General features: G+C 37.9%; 1 pseudogene; it reads left to right on the top strand.

The window, feature by feature from the left end:
- The first annotated feature begins 9,479 nt into the window (after window positions 1-9,479).
- Window positions 9,480-18,119, top strand: part of LOC139128124 (uncharacterized) — a 50,664-nt pseudogene continuing 42,024 nt past the window's right edge.

The following is an 18,119-nucleotide window of genomic DNA, read 5'->3' as shown; positions in this document are numbered from 1 at the left end:
TCAAATTCTACCAATTTTTTAGCTAGGCATAATAAAAAATGCAATGTTTTGTCTGAAATCTGTTTTATTTGATACAGGGACATGTCACAAATATGAAATAGACTTTTAACAGAAAAAATATTGGGAATCTAGCTTGTAAGGTATCATTAGAAAGATAATTAACTAATCTTCAGAATGATATATTGTAACATGCAATATCTTCTACAGTTTTCATGATATATAACCAAAACTTACCCCATACCCCAAAGTTTACATTGAAAATTACAGTCAAAGCTAAAACCAAATTCTACAATTTTTTTAACTTGACACAAAAAATCTGGCCGTTTTTGCTATTAAATCTGTTGTATTTGGTACAGGGACATGTCAGAAATATGAAATAGACTTTTAACAGAAACAATATTGGGAATCTACAGCTGTAACAGTCATATTTTGAAGGGTACCGCAAAATAACAGCGTAGCAGATTTGCATGCATTTTTGTTAAAACTGTCTTCCTGTAAGTTATCTGCTGAGCTTGTTTTTGAATATAACCTGGCTTGTTAGGTATCATTAGAAAGATAATTTACTAATCTTCAGAATGACATATTGTAACATGCAATATCTTCTATAGTTTTCATGATATATAACCAAAACTTACCCCATACCCCAAAGTTTACATTGAAAATTTCAGTCATAGCTAAAACCAAATTCTACCATTTTTTTACGTAGACATATAAAATCTGCCCGTTTTTGCTATTAAATCTGTTGTATTTGGTACAGGAACATGTGAGAAATATGAAATAGACTTTTAACAGAAAGAATATTGGGATTCTATGGCTGTAACAGGCATATTCTGTGGAGTACTGCAAAATCACAGCAGTGCAGACTCATATGTGTTTTTGTACACTTTGTCCCATTGTAGGTCATCTGCTGCGCTTATTTTATAACATAACCATGTTTATTTGGTACCATTTCAAAGCTAATTTACTACTTTTTAAAATGACATATTGTTATATGCCATATCTTATATAGTTTTCATGGAATATGACGAAAACTTACCCCATACGACAAAGTTTATATCGAAAATTACTTTCGTAGCTATCGTCAAATTCTACCAATTTTCTAGCTAGACATAACAAATAAGCCAATGCTTTATATAAAATCTTTTTATTTGGTACTGGGGAATGTCAGAAATATGAAATAGACTTTTAACAGAAAATATTTTGGGACTCTACAGCTGTAACAGTCATATTTTGAAGGGTCTCGCAAAATCACAGTATTGAAAACTCGCTTGCTTTTTTGTTAAATCTGTCTTCTTATAAGTCATCTGCTGAGCTTGATTTTTGACATAACCTGGCTTGTTAGGTATCAATAGAAAGTTAATTTACTAGTTTTTAAAATGACATATTGTAATATGGAATGTCTTGTTTAGGTTTCATGAAATGGGACCAAAGCTTACCCCATACCCCAAGGTTTACACAGCAAATTACCGCAAATCTGAAACTCTACCTTTTTTACAATTTATTAACTTTACATACCAAAGGCAATGCTTGTATGCAATCTATGAAATCTGTGTTTTTGTTAAAAAGTATGTTACAAATATGAAATTAACTTTTAACAGGAACATAATATGATTTTGTAGCCTTTTGGATCATATTTGGAAGGGTACCCAGGTATCAGGGCAAATTTGCCGAAACACATACATTTGCAATATATGAGTTCCCCCTCCAAAAATGATCCAAGTGGCTACTAAATTGTATCATCTTCCAGTTAAAAGTTAATTTTATACTTGTGACATACGTTTGTAACAAATAAATCAGATTTTAAATAAGAATTGCCTTTTGTAGTATGTGCAGCAAAAAATGGTAGAATTTAAGATGAGCCGTAATTTGCGATTTGAACTTTTTGGGTATGGGGTAAAGTTTGACCATATTCCAGGAAAACTATGAATGACATTGTATATTACAATATGTCATCTTAAAGAAGAATAAATTACCCTACTAATGATACCTCACAAGCCAGGTTGTGTCACAAAATAAGTTCAGCAGAAGAAGAATTTAACAAAAAGGTGCCAGTTTGCGGTACTGCGATTTTGCATTTCCCTTCAAAATATGGCTGTTACAACTATACAGTCCAAATATTTTTTCTGTTAAAAGTCTATTTCACATTTCTGACATAACCCAGTACCATATACAACAGATTTAATACCGAAACAGAGCTATTTTTATCATGTCTAGCTAAAAATTCACGGAAATTGATCACGTTATCTATGACAGTACTTTCAATATAAACCTTGGGGTATGGGGTACGTTTTGGTCATATTCCTGAAAACTATACAAGATATTGCCTGTTACAATATTTCATTGTAAAAACCAGTTAATTACCTTTCTAATGATACTAAACAAACCCGATTTTAATCAATAACAAGCTCAGTAGACGACTTATAAAATGACAGATTTAACAAAAACGCATGCGAATCAGGAATACTGAGATTTTGCTGTACCCTTAAAAATACAGCTGTTACAGCTATAGAATCCCAATATTTTTTCTGTTAAAAGTTCATTTCATATTTCTGATATGGCCAAGTACAAAATAAAACAGATTTCATACAAAAAATTGCCTAATTTTTATGTCTGCGTAAAAAAATTGCTTGAATTTGACATTAGCTATGACAGTAGTTTTCGATGTAAATTTTGGGGTATGGGGTAAGTTTTGGTCATATTTCATAAAAATCTGTACAAGATATTGCATGTTACAATATGTCATTTTAAAGACTAGTAAATAATCTTACTAATGATACCTAACAACTTACATTATATTCTATAAGAAGCTCAGCAGATGACTTACAAGACGATAGATTCAACAAAAATGCACGCAAGTCAGGAATACTGAGATTTTGCTATACCCTTCAAAATCTGACTGTTACAACTACAGAATTCCAATCTTTTTTCTGTTAAAAGTCTATTTTATATTTTTGACATGACCCATTACCGAATGAAATAGATTTCATACAAATAAATGCCTGATTTTATATGTCTAGGTAAAGAAAATGGTAGAATTTGATTTTAGCTATGACTGCAATTTTCAATGTAAATTTTGGGGTATGGGGTAAGTTTTGGTCATATTTCATGAAAAGTATGCAAGATATTACATTTTACAATATGTCATTTTAAAGATTAGTAAATTATCTTTTTAATGATACCTAACAATCCAGGTTATATTCAAAAACAGACTCAACAGATGACTTATAAGAAGACAAATTTAACAAAAATGCATGCAAATCTGCAATACTGTGATTTTGCGGTACCCTTCAAAATATGACGGTTACAGCTGTAGATTCCCAATATTGTTTCTGTTAAAAGTCTATTTCATATTTCTGACATGTTCCTGTACCAAATAAAATAGATTTAATAGCAAAAAAGGCCAGATTTTTTGTGTCAAGCTAAAAAAATTGTAGAATTTGGTTTTAGGTATGATTGAAATTTTCAATGTAAACTTTGGGGTAAGGGGTAGGTTTTGGTTATATATCATGAAAACTGTAGAAGATATTGCATGTTACAATATATCATTCTGAAGATTAGTTAATTATCTTTCTAATGATACCTAACAAGCCAGGTTATATTCAAAAACAAGCTCAGCAGATAACTTATAAGAAGACAAATTTAACAAAAATGCATGCAAATCTGCAACGCTGTTATTTTGCGGTACCCTTCAAAATATGACTGTTACAGCTGTAGATTCCCAATATTTTTTCTGTTAAAAGTCTATTTCATATTTCTGACATGTCCCTGTATCAAATAAAACAGATTTCAGACAAAACATTGCATTTTTTATTATGCCTAGCTAAAAAATTGGTAGAATTTGAGATTTACTGTAATTTGCAATGTTAAATTTTGGGGTAAGGGGTAAGTTTTGGCTATATTTGACAAAAACTGTAGAAGATATTGCATAGTGCAATATGTCATCTTAAAGAGGAATAAATTCTCTTTCTAGTGATACCAAACAAGTGAGGTTATGTTAAAAAATGAGCTCAGCACATGACTTGCAAGAAGACAGATTTGACGAAAATGCATTTGGCTTGGAAAATCGTGATTTTGCGGTACCCTTCAAAACATGACCATAACAGCTATTCCATCCCTATATTTTTTCTGTTAAAATTCCATTTCGTATTCTAGGGATCCCAAGGCTTCTGAAAAATACAGGTTTGTTATCCTGTGTGGGGGTGCACGTAGACCCCCTCTAGCCCACGGACTAATATGTAGATCAAAAACGACCAACAACAAGGGAAGGAAACTTGATCACAAATCAGTGTTGTTGTTTTTATGAAAATTTGATTGGCCTGACAATGCTTTGGACGAGTTCATGTGGGCTTACTAAGTTTAGCGTCAGACATGACCAAAACACCGTTTTGTTGTTTTTGTTTTGTTTTTTTTCTTTATTTTTTTTCTAAAGCAGAGCAGACGGTTGGAGGAGAGGTCGAACTAGCAGGTCATAAATGTATAGTGTACTTCCATCAACGTTTAATGTCCGTGCCTAGTGCCTGCCGGCTTAATCTCTTACTAACGGAATATGCTACTCTTTAAAACATTGTGTTCCATGCAATTGTTTGCGTTCCTTATATATAATTCATAAGATCCATCGTCGTCAAGATGAACCTTGTTGTCATGGAAATCGTCAAACTACTGCAGAATCCAAACCACTTTAATCTATCGGAAATGCGTCAAAAAGGAATGTGTCCTGCCTTGACCCCGAGTCCAAAGTAGATCCGACTTCTTGTCCAACTTTATGGCCCATACACACAGATCATTTATGAGTCGTTACGCGACGGTCGCTGTGCCGTGTGCGTAAGAAAAGTAGTAGGCTAGTAAACGGAATGGCCTTACGCACGTATCGCCGAATTCAGAGGCGATTTCCCATGACAAAAATGCGCAATTTATTCAATAAACCAGCATCGATGGCTCCCTATACATCTCCGAATTCATGCCTGCTACCCTCTTTGCGTCAAAAACGATCTTCTGTACATTTTTAGATGCGATAGCCGACGGGACCCGCGCTTTCGACATGAAACCGCGACTTTCTCACAACATCAGCGGCGCTGTTATTGACTATCAGCCGTCAGTCTGCATTTGAAACGAAGTAAACATTCAAACTTAGGGTATCACGGCGCAAGTGCAGCGACATCCCCGGATGAGCGGGCAGACGCAGATCTGTATGAACGTAAGCAGCCTGGAACTCTGATGATGATCGTTTATCATATATTGATCTTTTGTTTCTCTGTACAAATACATGTACTCCAGCCGGAGAAGCAGCGAAGCCTAGTGCGATACGGTGACATGTTCGGACCATGATGGTTTAAGGAAAAGAGAAACTATTGAAATGGTTCAAAATCTTTCATCACTGGTGAAATAATTACGAGGTCACTTTTAAACTTCATCTCGGACGTACATACGGGTGCAGTGAAGTCAGACAGCAGATCCAATTTGTTAATCACTAACAAGTTCGTTTCCGGTCGCTTACTTTAGAGAGTTAGTCTAGATTGATCCATGGACAAAGCAAATTTTTATGCGCACATTCACTTCCAACGGACGTGATGTCCTTGTATGACCTAGCCTTTCAATAGAGGGCTCCATTGAGAGCCTTTCCGACGGCTTGGAGGTTTGAACCTTGTACCGTCTTTCCCACCATTGTACATACTTCATCATTGACAATACAGCGAAAGAAAAGCTACCCGTATCGAGGTATGCCCCAGTGGGGCGAAAGATTTATTAACCACTGGAATGGGACTATGATATAAACTCATTGCATGGCAAACGCGATCATCTCGGTGAGTGGCAGCTTTTAGGGAGGGCTCAGTTATTCTGGCCAGGGCGCGTTATATATATATATATATATATATATATATATATATATATATATATATATATATATATATATATATATATATATATAAAACTAGAAACGTTTTGTAATTTGACAGGTTCCCCAGTGTTGTGTAGCGTGGAAATGTATTGTACAAACTAATGAGAAAAATCACACAACTACATCTGATTATATATATATATATATATATATATATATAATATATATATATATATATATATATATATATATATATATATATATATATATATATATTATATAATATATATAATATATATATATATATATATATATATATATATATATATATACATACATACATACATACATACACACACATACGGGATATTACAGTGCTCAATGCTAAAAGTAGAGCGTTAAAATAACACAAATTACTTCAAGTACAAAGTAATGAATATCATTAATCCTGCAATCCTACCCATTTAGCCCTTGACCGTGCATCGCCGGCCAACTAACGACGAACTAGTGGTTTGTGACGTCATCAAGACAATTTATTTTGCAGTCTGTGAGCGGTTGAGTGATTCGGGTAGGCATACACAGCAAATGCCCTTTTGACAGGCCCTGTACAGACCCTGTACAGACCCTGACACGACCCTGTGGTGCAGGTCTGTATCAGTAAAGACATCCCGTTGCAGTGATAGACTGATGTGCAGGCCTGTATCCAGGGCTAAGGGGACAGGACTGTGTACAGTGTTGTGGACATGGACCTGTGACAGGGTCTGAAATTTCTGTTTCAGCGCTGTATTTACAGGAATGTACACAGCAATGTGCACACGTACAAATGCCTGTATTCATTTCTGTCATCAAAATTAGCCCGTTTTTCTGAAAATACACACCCCTGAAATCTCATAAATTTTCAGGCCCTGTAACAGGCCCTGTAAATTCAACACTGACCCACCACTATTTGTGCACCAGAATTTCAGTCATGTGGTCCCAGCACTGGATACACTCAGAAATTACAACACTGCGTACATTCCTGTAATACCTAGCCTGATACAGATGTGTTCATAGTACCTGTAACAGTCCCTAAGGAATAAACTCTGTTTCTGAATCACGACCTGTAACATTGGTCAGACATCAGTCTGAGGGTTCTGATCAGAACCTGTTACAGGCATGTACTGAAATCTGTATGTAGTTTTCTTGATGTGCAGGATTTCGGCAGAATTTTTTTTTTTGAGTGTGGGCAGTAAAATTTGGTACAGCATGTCGTATCCTGTTTTGTCTATGGACCTTAGCAGGTTCGTGGCGGGAGGCCGTATGACGCCGGGAACACATGTTAACCAAGCATTACTAACATCATAACTCTTGTCAGGTGCAGCCAACGAACAATTCCCGACTAAAGGGGTCTTTACTATGACAAGATATATTGTGCATGACAAGTAATTAGACTTGGTTCAAGTCGGTGAATTTTTAAAAAAAATAAACTCATTTATAATAGTTTCTCTTGTGTCTCTCCTATTTCGTACAAACCTATTCGGAATTTGCTAGCCCAAGCCAGTTTTCCCAGCGATTGAATGCGTTACCTTTGAGTCTGCGCAGTAGTGAGTTTCTACCGAGTGAGTTTCTGCCGGATTCACCGGGTGATTCCGGGTGAAACTCCGCTGTATAGCGTTCACTCCACTCATCGCGTTCACTCCACTCAAACGTTCACAAATCACGGACTTGAACCAAGTCTAGACAAGTAGTCTGAACTGACTAATTTTAAGTCATGAGGGTAATTAATTAGCTGTTCATAATTTGCCCTCCAACTGAAATTTTTTCGACTTACCCTCCCGCACTCAAACTTTATTTTTACCCACTCCCCACTTATTTTTGCCTGTTTTCCCTCCCCACTGTCAATTTTTGAAGCTCCCCTGCCCTGTGGCGAAAAAACTTGCCGATTCCCCCTGCCCTGGAAAAAACTCCCCTCAATATTTGTCATTCCATTTCCCTGCAGACATGAAGCTACCCTATCCTGAGATGAAAAACCTGTCGATTTTCCCCTGCCCTGTGAAAAAAATTCCCCTGAAAATTAACATTCCCATGCAGACACATACTGTAGTGGCCTTCTACCGGAAACACCATGGCTCAACTTCCCCTGTCCCCGTTTTAAAAGGAGATTCTCCCTCTCCTCGTTTTTCGCTTAGCCCTGTCCCTGGGACAATCAATATATGTCTGCCCTGCCCGACAAAAAACTAAAATTTGCTCCCTTGCCACCTAAAAATATATCCCCTGCCCAAGCAAAATTAAAATTTCCCCTGCCCTAAAAAATTGCCTTTGGAATAGCTTTTTTAATGAATAGCTCCGTTTGCAGCACCTGTCTTGTCACGAACATAGTCAAGTACTTGCCGTTCCGGTCATCTCTGACAGCCCCGGACTGTATGGGCTGCATGAGCAAACCGATCACAGAAGGGATTCGCACCCATGCTGCGCTGTCGGGCGGAAACTGAACAACTGTCCTTTACTGTTCAAATTGTAAAAAAAAATACAGTAAAGTAAGTCGTTTGGAACACCTTATAAGGCTGCAAAAGAGTTAAAATCACAGCAAAGGTCAAAGTACAAGGCGTGCCGTATTCACACAGTACGGGCTGTCATTCTGCTGTCATTCGTTTTGATGTCTTTCGGTCTGTCATGCAGTTTAGCGGTACCTGGCATCATATGCAGCGCCAGGTCCATGCGTACTCTCTATGTGCGGCTGCCTCTGCTTTCCGTCGAACTGATTTCTGCAGTTCCGTCAACTTGCAGAAACAGAATTATTGAAATCGTGAAAAACACACAGACCGCGTATACAAAGACGATCATAAATCAAAGGCCGTCTTGAGAAGAGCCATATATGGATAAGGAATGAGATCTGCGTTAGAATCTGAGTCTTATTCGAACGTTGTGAAAAAAGTAATAGAATGTGGAGTTGCAAAATTGAATTCAGAATAGGATGTGGGAGTTGTAAAATTGAATTCAGAATCTCAGGATGTGGGAGTTGTAAAATTGAATTCAGAATAGGATGTGGGAGTTGTAAAATTGAATTCAGAATAGGATGTGGGAGTTGTAAAATTGAATTCAGAATAGGATGTGGGAGTTGCAAAATTGAATTCAGAATAGGATGTGGGAGTTGTAAAATTGAATTCAGAATAGGATGTGGGAGTTGCAAAATTGAATTCAGAATAGGATGTGGGAGTTGTAAAATTGAATTCAGAATAGGATGTGGGAGTTGTAAAATTGAATTCAGAATAGGATGTGGGAGTTGCAAAATTGAATTCAGAATAGGATGTGGGAGTTGTAAAATTGAATTCAGAATAGGATGTGGGAGTTGTAAAATTGAATTCAGAATAGGATGTTGGAGTTGCAAAATGGAATTCAGAAGCTCAAAATGGAAAGTTGTAATGTTGGCATGGATTAGACACCGTAGACAGACGCCTCTATTGTTGAAAACAATAGAATACTTCACATTCTTGTTTCCTATTTTTCTTCAATTCACACGCTGATTAATGCCGCGTTCTTGCTAATGTGCACACCTGTTGATAACTAAAGTGAATTGCCATGGTTACATACTCCCGGCATGCATTGCGTCTCACGCGAGAGAGTCTTGCAATTTTTTCAGTCTGACACGCAGCTGTCGCACACTAACTGTGGTGTCGCAACGGCTGTATCGCTTTTCTTTGCAGAGAACACGCAGCGTATCGAGAGGAAAGATGGCTCTCCGATGGTGGCCCATCACCGCTGGCAGTCTGAACGCCAAGGCAACTTTACTCGCCGTGTGTTTTATGTTCCTACCGACTGTGCTGTGTAAAAACTCCAGCCAGTGCGTGGCCGACTTGCTTACGGATACGCAGATCTACGAGTACAGTCAGGCGGAAGAAACAATTAACTTAGCCGAAGCTACATGCCTGATTATTGGCTTTGGAATATTCGCCGCCCTCCTTGCCAAGGGTTTTAGTCTTATAAGGAAAAGAGTCTTCAAAGACAAGGTAAATATTTTTTTTCATATTTTTGTTTATGCTTGCGGCGTATAATATGATACTCGCGCGACTACACACTGACAGCCAGTTTTTAAAATGTTTTAGGTTGTCCATGGTGGCAATAAACGGATATTTCCTCCACAGGGATTTCACAGAACGCAGTTGGCGCAAACCCTTCACGATGCTATGTACAAGACCATGACGGTATTTTGCTTAAACTAAGTCCAAGGCCAGAAAAATTATGTAGGACGGTTCGACTATTGTTATTTAGGTCACTGACGAGAACTGCACGGTTGACGACCCCGGGCCGTTCAGCCCATTCGGCAAAAATGTACACCATAAACACCATATGTGTGCGAACAATAACATTTTCCTTTCAAGAGAAAGTAAATAATGATATACCATAGTAAAAGTAAGTACGCTTCATCACGTAGACTATTAAAAAATCAGACCCTTGTTGAAAAAATCTCATTTATGCATGTACATCACAAAATATCGGTCAAGAGTGCGCCCTGTCGCTAAAATAAACAGTCGTGAAGTGGCGCGCACATTTCAGGCGACTTCGCGTTCGTGTAGCTGCTGTTATGATGAATATATTGTGATGTACATTTTTTACGTTTTTTGTCTGCGACAACATTGTTAAAGGCAAACACCATCTGTGCAAAACGTAGTCGGGCAACTTTCAGTGACAGCAATTCGGACTCTGAGCATATGCACCGGGTCTCCAGTGATCGAGTGACAAGACAGTTGTACAGCCCTGCATATCATTGTCATATGGTTTTTTTCCAAATTTCGTTTCAGAAGAGGGTTGGGTGAAAATAAAACGGCCGCATGTGAAAAATGGTAGCGCTCTTTGGTAAAAAAAAAATCATGAATTTTCAACCAAACGATCTCGTATGCATTTGAACATGCTCATTCACGTTGTCAACTATGCAAATTAATATGCAAACACACAGCCCTGGAAAGGTATTAAACACAAAGGGGTGTTAATTTCGTCTTTTGTTTAAGGTAAAAGCACCTCCGGAACAGATAATTGGACTCAATTTTTTTCAATTCTTTTCTGATCTACCACTTGTGGGGGTTCGTTTTGAAGCTCTTTGAGTAAGAGAAACTTTGACTCTCTTCTCAATAGGGTTTTTACAGGGATCATGGATGGCGGCCATTTGAATTTCAAATATCGGTAAATCTTGATGAATTTGTTTTTCTACTAACAAAATTTGCACGGTGATGACCGTTTTTTATTCTTAATTTAGAAAGTGAATAGTTGAAAGATTCCTTAAGGAAAATTTGAGCGAAACTTTTAAGTATTTAACGTTCGAGGCGCCTACTACCTTAATGCCAAGGTGTGATTGCCAAGCAAGGTCATGGACGTGTTCAAAGACTTGGGTCGACATCTCCATCTTTTTTTTCATCGTGGTGAAAATAAGGGGGTGAAAATAAAACGGTCGTATGTGCAAAAAAAATAGCGCTCTTCTCTGAATTTCCAACCAAAGGATCTCGTAATCTTTCGAACATACTCATTCATAATTGTCAGCAATGCAAATTAATATGCAAACACACAGCCTTCAAAGGAAAACACAAAGGGGTGTTAATTTCGTCTTTTGTTTAAGGTAAAAGCACCTCCGGAACAGATAATCGGACTCAATTTTTTTCAATTCTTTTCTGATCTACCACTTGTGGGGGTTCGTTTTGAAGCTCTTTGAGTAAGAGAAACTTTGACCGTCTTAGTTTTTTGAAAATCGAAAATGGTTATTTTTCTCCATAGGGTTGTTACAGAGATCATGGATGGCGGCCATTTTGAATTTCAAATATCGGTAAATCTTGGTGAATTTGTTTCTGTGGTACCAAAATTTGCACGGTGACCCCCGATTTTTATTCTTACTTTAGAAAGTGAAAATGAAAGAAAATGATTGAAAGATTCCTTGACGTACATTGGCGCGAAACTTTTAAGTATTTAAATTTGGAGGCGCCTACTACCTTAATACTAAGGTGTGATTGCCAAGCAAGGTCATGGGCGTGTTCAAAGACTTGGGTCGACTGGGTATAAACAGAAAATCTTCCACTGTAGCATGCCGTCTTCTAAAACAGGAAGTCCAGTGCGAGGTTAGACCGAACTAAGGAAAACATTGATGTGGCTTTACTACAGAAATACTGGCAAGAAAGTTGGTCCGTCAAGCTTTAAACGGACTTCCTATAATAACAACGTGAAATCTTGATTGAGAGCACAACGCCCTCCGTTCCGACAGGAGTACAGTATGGTACTGGTAGGAGTGAAGTATTTTGAAGCCTTTTCTGGGTTCATTTGCGCATGCGTAACCATAGTCTACAGTGTCTTTACAGAGAACAAAATGACACAATGTATTGTCGGGATTTCATTGAAGAAAGGAGGGGGTTCCCTCACATTCACAGAAGTAGATAAGGTTTTTACTCCCTTCTTTCAGAAAAATATCGAAACGTTTATTTTCCCCAACTTGACCTGGTTGTGTACTATGAACTTGGGTTAATAAATTGGCTCTCTTCAGTGGCATTTTCTAATGATTGTTGATTTCAAAAGCACTTCTCTTGCTTGTAAAGCTCCGTCAATTTAGCTTCGGGCGATATTAAACATGAAATGTAAATCAAACAGTCATGTCTTTGTATTTTCATATTTATTCTATTCTACGACGTGTTTGAAGTCTGTCATGTACCACACGTTTTAATAATATAAATTTGACCTTGAAACGAGGCATTGAAATTTACTTGTCCAATATTTATAAAGTCGTACAATGCTGAGTCTAATTAAATGTGGCACATGTAATGTAGTCCCATTTCAGTATCTTCACATATTAGCATATTGAGTCGTAACGGGGAGAGGGGCATTTGCCTGAAAGTTTCAAAGGCCGCGTAATAGATTTCTGCCAATGCGATCTTGTGGACTCCGGTTCTATTGTACTGCTCCCCTTTGGCTGTCAGCGATTTAGCGATTGTCAAACCGGCCAAAGACTAGTATTTTTCTACAGGTCCGTCCTTTGAATGTAAAGTTAATCAAAAAACATTCTCTGCCCCTTATTTTTATTCTCGGCCAACGAAGTGTCGTTTGATCAAAACACTCCTCCACAAAAATGAGATATCAGGTGCAAAATCTGACGAGGCGATAACGATTCGGAAATTGCTCGAAACATGACTCGTCTGGCCATATGTCATTTTTGCTGACAAGACCTTTGATTATAGCACTTACAAGAGCTACCGCTGCGATAAGCACTATTAATCTTTGCCATGGTGATATTGTGGGTAACTCTTATTTCATTTTGAATTCGGATAAGTGAAACCTTGAATTAGGCAATTTATTTTTCATTTCATTTTGAACAATACACACCTGTACAATATATCGGAGAAGGCCAATAACCAAAGTATTAGTTTTAAAATGATCATCATTCAAACCTTGTTTCATATCTCCGGGAAAGAAAAGAGGTCACATAATTTATCCCCACCGGGGATTGTTCCGTCAAGCCTTAAACGGACTTCCTATTACAACAACGTGAAATCTTGATTGAGAGCACAACGCCCTCTTTTCCTACAGGGGTACAGTAATTATAATAATAATAATTAATAATATTTGGTTCTTATATAGCGCACATATCCACAAGTACATGTGATCAAGGCGCTTTACAATTATTATTACCCCTGGTCACTGGACCTAATATGATACCACTCAACTCCCTGGGGAGCAAACAACAGCTCACATGTGCAGCCAATAAGCGCAGCAGAGCTAAACGCACACATAACAATCTCTGTCCTACCAGGTACCCATCACTCCTGGGTGGGGAGAAACAATGAGGAATAAAGTGCCTTGCTCAAGGACACAACACCACAGCCATGCCGGGGCTCGAACTCACCATCCTTTGATCGTGAGTCCACTGCTCTAGCCACTGGCCCATGATGCCTCCTCGGCACTTATCTTATTATCAAAGATCAGTGAATTGTGGATTGCTTGCGTCATCACGATCTTTACATGTTGACTACTATTTTTTGTCTGATTATGCGAAGAATATTGAAGTTTACTCTTGTCGTTTTGCGTTTCGCATATTACTTTAAGTAAACAATTTTTGGGGGGGTAAGTCGAACATTTTAGTGTTTGTTCAATTGCCAAATTATGTCCATCTTTTTACGTCAACTATACAGCTTCTTTAAAACATCTTTTTCATCAATTATCTTGATGAAACGCATGACTCTAAAACCTAACTTGAGGTTGTTATTTTGTTACAGGACAGAAATTATGTTTAATTTTGATATGTGCCAAAATCACTTTCCGCAGAGAACAACTTTCATTTCAGACTGCTTAACGCTTCAAATTACTGAAGCTTCTCTGCAATATCGACTTCCTACAATAATATCAGGTATATTTAATGTCGTGTTAAGATGGCTGAAGAATGTTGAAGAACGAGACGACTTGAAACAGTGTGTTTTGATATTGTGATCCTCGAGATACTTTTGGGTGCAGCCATCTTGATGTTAAATTGATATACCTTGTAGCAAATACTGCTGTACCGTGGAGGTTCCACCTTAGTGAACTTCGAAGGCGATTATGCTGGTGCTGCTTTTCCATTGAGGTAGAATGCGCCTCGGGGACAGATATTCAGACTCAAACTTTATCAATTCTTTTCTGCTCTACCACTTGTGGGGGTTCATTTTAAAGCTCTTGGTGTAAGAAAACTTCCAACCGTCTTACTTTTTCGAAAATCGAAAATTTGAATTTTCTCCATATAGTTAACACAGGGGATGGCGGCCAATTTGAATTTCAAGTATCAGAAAATCTTTAATAATTTGTTTCTCTCATGTATTAGCAAACTTGGCACGGTGATCCCCCCCTGATTTTTATTCCCGATTTTGAAAGAGAATGATTGAATTATCCCTTGAGGAATATGACATTAAACTGGTCCAATCATTTCCATTCAAGGTAATTTTACCAGGTCCATGGGACATTTGTGATTTACAAATTTAAGTAGGACCATCCTGAACCACTGATAGTTAGTGGTGGTACCAGGTGTCCGGAATAGGTAAGCGTACCCTGCTAGCATGCTACACCCGTCAGGATTGGTCCCAAAATTGTCTAAATATCGAAGTGATACAGTATATGAATTACTGTAATAAGTCAAAGCCGGGAATGCTGTCGCTAATCATTTGAGTGACCGAGGTGTCATGTTTGGCCACAATGTCGTCCTATCGACCATGGAACTTTTTGTAAGTCCTCACGAGTCTTTTGGATGTATATCCCTGTCTCACTAGTTTTGATACCAGTGAGCTGTCTCTCAGTCGAAAATCAGCGTAGTTTGAGCGAAAGTTCATATCTCCGTGTACTTCCGAGGCGCATACAACCTCAAAATTCGCTTCTTTCAGAAAGGTATTTATAAATAAGAGATCAGTGGGAGGTCAACGACCTTATGACTGGCCTTCTGGCTATGAAGCATGTTTAAATGAATCATCACGTGAACTGTGAAGCATGTCAACCACCTGCGGCTATCTATCATCTCTTAGACTCGGTTAGACCCGATGATTTTGCAAAATATAGTTATTTCAGCGAGTCATTACGCGCAAGTGTTACTTTTATGCAAATGCTCCGACCCGGATGATCATGCGATCGATCGTACACTGTTTTCACATAGTTGAATGATCGACTAACGATGTATTCAGAGATATGAATCATACGTTCACCAAAAATAGGCGCGACGCGATAACTCCATCACATTGAACCAAACAATAGTTTTATTTACAGATTGCTATCAAGTCCTATCGTGGCTATGAACTATGGATGTCGATTTACGGTCACGGTGCGAAAACAATACCGTCAGTGGTTGTTTTAAAACGTCAGTTTTTCATTATTATCGAGGCTCGTATAGGAAGACTTGTCTAAGAAATAAAGTCTTGTATTAATCACCCATAAGCCTATAGATGCTCTGGTTGATCTCTGGTGACCTACTCGCAAGAAGATCGACAGAGAACAGTGGTGACACGTTTTGCGAGCAATAACTACGAGGTCGATTGTTTACGATTAAATGACACTGATGTGACCTTGAAAATCGTATTTGATAACAAGTTGAAAATTTCACATCACCACTTGGGCAGTAAATATGTCCCACAATACGTAAGATGGGTTTTATCTCTGCACGAGTTTCTTGTTTACAAGCAATGTATTTCGTGCACGATATCTAGATGCACCTCATCATCATAGCTGCAACATTTAAATTATACGATGTAGATTATGACAGACATGTTTTAACTTTCATCAATCACCATTGTACCTTGGATACAGTGTTCACATAGGTCGCATGGGTCCCATACGACCTTTGAGTGCAGTCTCGACCTTTAAGTGCAAAGAAAATTTCTTTATAAAAATATCCACGTTGTTCAAAGACTGTAGAAATATTTACACATTCGACGTTGATTTCTGTAACCTGCCAAAACATTTGTCAGGAGGGAAAATTTATCTTTTAAAGCCTAAGTTATTGGTCTATTCACAGTCCTCCAACACACAGGCTGTGTTACGTCTATACCATACATACTTATAATAACTTTCTCATAACCATTGCCTTCAAAAAAAGCGAAAGCTAGATAAAATGTTGTGTAATTACCGTATCCCGTATAAATAGTTCGAACTACCGGTAGTATGAATCATTCACCCAGGAAACTATTGCAATTAATTCTAAACAGAATTCCCTTTAATGAGAGCAATTTTTTATTTTCTTCGTCGTAATAATATAATTTTCATTCACGTTTATGTCAAGGTCTGGTCCTGTATAACACTTCACAGAAACGCGCGACAAGGACGACTGCCGTGGGAAAATTCACAGCCGTAGAGAAACCTTCAAACATAGGTAGAATCAAAGATGTGAATTAGCTCTATCGGCAGTCTCTTAAGAAGTTTTTTCTATCAAAAACACATCTACTATGAACAGTGAACTGCCACTTCCTGTTGAAATTATGTTTTTAAATCTTTTCTGTGCAGCTGCACGAGCCTACGGGCTAAGTCCTTGTGTGATATTTGCCATGTATTTAGACTCCAACGCGACGATGTCGATGAGATTTCATATTTGCGGTACCTTACACTCTGGTGTTTGATATTCGATAGAACATGCATGCAAGATCCTCAGTTGACAAGTACCTGTGGCGGCGTGCTTTTATACGCCATTGCTAATATGCATTCGAGAAAGATAAGAGCCGCATGACAAACTCCTTTTACAGTTTTCTGTCCTTATTTTAAAAAAAACGGCACGCGGCGGACGTGGCCTCAAGAAATTTCTCCTTTTACTTTTATTCTTTGAGATTCAGCTTACACGGCTGATCGAATCCGCAACATCTTGCAGACGGCAGAGACACACAGACAATATGCAAAAGTTGTGCAGCCGGATTACGGAGAAAGCCATACATACATTCACACATACATACAGACAGACAGACAGACAGACAGACGTTTTACACCTATTTGGACGCCCATCAAGTAACTCTTGAATAATCAAGAAAAAAAGGTAAAATCGTGCGTTTAATTGTGCTAAATCTGAGGACTGGTATGCCAAGGGATGGCTCAGCAAGCAGTGCCTATTTTAATAGAATCAAAACTGTATACCTGTATATTTTGCGGGAAATGTGGTTCGTTGCACGGGAGAGAAACGACACACAAACAGGTGGCATTGTTGATACTGTAATTAAATCTCAATATACTGCCGTAACAATACACGTATATGCGCACTGTAACTTTTAATGGTGATGATAATTCCATAATTCATTAATGGGCGGAAATTAGGTAATTATGGTATTCATGGGAATTTATTTCAAGGCAAGTGTTTGAGAGCCCGTTGTTCTTAAGGGTCAATGAACTACAGAAAAATTTTGCACTATGACTTTTCCGTTTTAACTGAGTTCGAAGACGGGTTGTATATGAGAGAGAGAGAGAGAGAGAGAGAGAGAGAGAGAGAGAGAGAGGAGAGAGAGAGAGAGAGAGAGAGAGAGAGAGAGAATATAACACAAATTAATTCAAGTTACAAAGTAAATATATCTGTTACTTAACTTTCGTGCGTGCATCTGGCAAATTTCAGGTCTGAAGATTGCTAGATGCATGAACCTTATGAAGTAACCGATATAATTATTTTGTACTTAAAGAAATGTGTGTTATAATTTATAACGCTCTACTTTTAGCATCGAGCACTGTAATTTCCTACAAGGACACAAATGAGTAGAACGTTTCAATGGAATCCAAATCGCAAATAATGAAGATTATACTTTTATTATTTGAAACGACTAATACTAGTACGTGCAGCATTATTTTCTCACCC

The sequence above is a fragment of the Ptychodera flava genome, unplaced genomic scaffold (genome assembly GCF_041260155.1).
Source record: "Ptychodera flava strain L36383 unplaced genomic scaffold, AS_Pfla_20210202 Scaffold_44__1_contigs__length_1314385_pilon, whole genome shotgun sequence".
Lineage (NCBI taxonomy): Eukaryota > Metazoa > Hemichordata > Enteropneusta > Ptychoderidae > Ptychodera > Ptychodera flava.
Note: the sequence above shows the minus strand (reverse complement) of the source record. Positions and strands in the feature narration are given on the sequence as shown.